Source organism: Pteropus vampyrus, unplaced genomic scaffold (genome assembly GCF_000151845.1).
Source record: "Pteropus vampyrus isolate Shadow unplaced genomic scaffold, Pvam_2.0 Scaffold80, whole genome shotgun sequence".
Classification (NCBI taxonomy): Eukaryota; Metazoa; Chordata; class Mammalia; order Chiroptera; family Pteropodidae; genus Pteropus; species Pteropus vampyrus.
The window spans coordinates 4,891,682-4,894,497 of record NW_011888861.1 but is presented as its reverse complement, the minus strand read 5'-3'; positions in this window follow the sequence as shown (position 1 = coordinate 4,894,497).

The following is a 2,816-nucleotide window of genomic DNA, read 5'->3' as shown; positions in this document are numbered from 1 at the left end:
GGAACATTCTTACTAACTTCTGATGTTCCCCATCTGGGTGTGTGCTCTGTAGGACTTGTGTTGTAGATCAATTAGAAATGGTCAGAAACATAAGCATGATTCCCTTCACAGACACATATATGCATAAAAGAGAAACCTAATGAGGTTGTCTGTAGGCTGCATGTTTGTTTGTTTTTTTATTTTTTATTTTTTACACCTACAGCACCTGGTCTTCCTAGATGGTCTCCCATCCAAGTACTAACCAGGCCTGACCTTGCTTAGTTTCTGAGATCAGACATTGGGCCTGTTCAGGGTAGCATGGCTGTAGACTTTGTATGTTCTTAAATAAGAGAAAACCTAGTAACTGAAAATCAGGAAGAAATGTCTACCCACAAATATTTGGAAAAGTTTTTTTATTTTTCAATTATCGTTGACATTTAATATTATATTAGTTTCAGGTATACGGCATAGTGATTAGTCATTTTTATAACTTACAAAGTGATCCCCCTCCCCAATAAATCTAGTACCCAACTGACACCATGCATAGTTATTGACTATATTCCCTGTGCTGTACTTTATATCCCTGTGACTATGGTGTAACAGCCAATTTGTACTTCTTAATCCCTTTACCTTTTTCACCCAGCCCCTCGATCCACTCCCATCTGGCAACCATCAGTTTGTTCTCTGTATCTATGAGTTTTTTGTTTTGTTTGTTTGTTTATTTTGTTTTTTAGATTCCACTTATAAGTGAAATCATATGGTGTTTGTCTTTCTCTGTCTGACTTATTTCACTTAACTTAATGCCCTCTAGGTCCATCCATTTGTTGCAAATGGTAAGATTTCATTCTTTTTATGGTCAAGTAATATTCCATTGTGTATATGTACCACATCCTCTTTATCCAATCATCTATCAATGGACACTTAGGTAGCTTCCATATCTTGGCTATCGTAAATAATGCTGCAATGAACATAGGGATGCATATGTCTTTTTGAATTAATGATTTAGATTCTTCAGATAAATACCCAGAAGTGGGATTGCTGGGTAATGTGTCTACCCACAAATTTTACTAATATTAATTGAATTTTGGAACAAAGTGTTTTTAAAACTGCAGTATGATGGAGTAGATATGCAATAACTGTCATGATTATTTCATTAACTTTTAAGTAGAATCAATTCAGTTTAACTTAAATATTAGTGGAGTGTCTACTAAATGCCAGATGATGTGCTAGGCCTGGGATCATAAAAATGAATGGAGCATGATCCCTGAACTAAACGGACTTAGAATTTGAGAGATTCCATCAATTTCAATCTTCAGAACTATTGCTATATCAGATGGATGTACCAAGTCCTATGAAGATAGAACAGTGGAGATTTAGAGCAACCTAGGGATTTGGAGAAGGCTTCTGGGAGGAACTGATGCCTGAGTAAGAGTGAGTCAGGGGAAAACGTGTGTGGGCAAAGCCACCACACATAAAATAATATAATGTTCATGGAAGGATTACAAGAAGTTTACTATTAACAAAAGCAACAAAAGAGAGAAGTGAATAGGTGAGAAATAAGTCTGGAAAGGTAGACAGAACCTGAAGAACTTGTCATTTTTAGAATTTATTCTATATGTAGTAAGGAGGAACCATGAAAGATATGAGCTAAAGTTCAGATAGTAGCAAGTTTCTTGATGTCTCTGTGCTCCAGTTGTCTCACCTCTAAAATAAGCATGCAGGAATAGATAGTTTTTTCAAGTCTTTTTGTATTTAGAATTTCATGTCTATAAATAAAAACATGCTCATAATTATTGATGTGCTTCATCAATTGACTTGTTTTGAAGGAGATCAGAATATGTCACCCCAAAATAAGCCACTTTGCCATAAGAGTTGGTATAAGCTGAAAGCAATTAAGTAGTAGCAAATGCAGAAGAAGCTTTTTGCCTTCCCCGTATCTGCCTTTGTGAAGGTGCTCCCCCTACCCTTTCTCACACAGGAGGAGAAAAACAACCATTATCACTAGAGACAGAAAGTCAGTACCAACATAGGTCTGAGCAAATGTATCTTACTAAAATAACCCTTATTTTCTACTAGTTTCCCCAGTATATTTACCTTCCCACAATTTACCACCCTTAGGAGCTCAAACTCTTTCCTTTTTCTTGTTACCTCTCCATAAATTTATCACCCTTTGTTAAGATGGTATATAGGCCCCATATTCTAACTACCCCTTGAGTTATTCATCACTTAGTGCTTCCACATGCACGTGTGTGGGATGTGTAAACAAACTGTATTTTATTCTCCTGTTAATGGTTGTTGTCAGTTTAATTTGTGGCCCCTGAGTGCTGAACTTAAGAGAGCACAGGAAAAAGTTTTATCTCTTATCCTACAGTTCCTGCATTTAAGTCAATCCTCGTACAGGGGGCAAAAAAAAAAAAAAACGGATATCTTAATAATAAAAGTGGAACTGTGACAGAGACATAGAAAAAGAAGACCATGTTAAAACAGAGGCAAAGATTGGAGTTATGCTCCCACAAGCCAAGGAATATCTGGGGTCACTAGAAGCTGGAAAAAACAAGGAAGAATTCCTTCCTAGAGCCTTCAGTGGAAGAGTGACCCTCTTGTCACTTGATTTTAGATGTCTAGACTCTAAAACTAGACATGAGAGAATACATTTCTATTGTTTTAAGCCATTTGGTCTGTAACTTTATTACAACAGCCCTCAGAAACTCATACAACCACTATGCTATCACTATGCTATCACTATCTGAGAGGAGAAGAATATGAGAAGAGAGATGTCAGAGAATTCCAGGGCGAGAGGTGGATTCTCAGGGTTCGGGGAGGATAGAAGCTGCCCC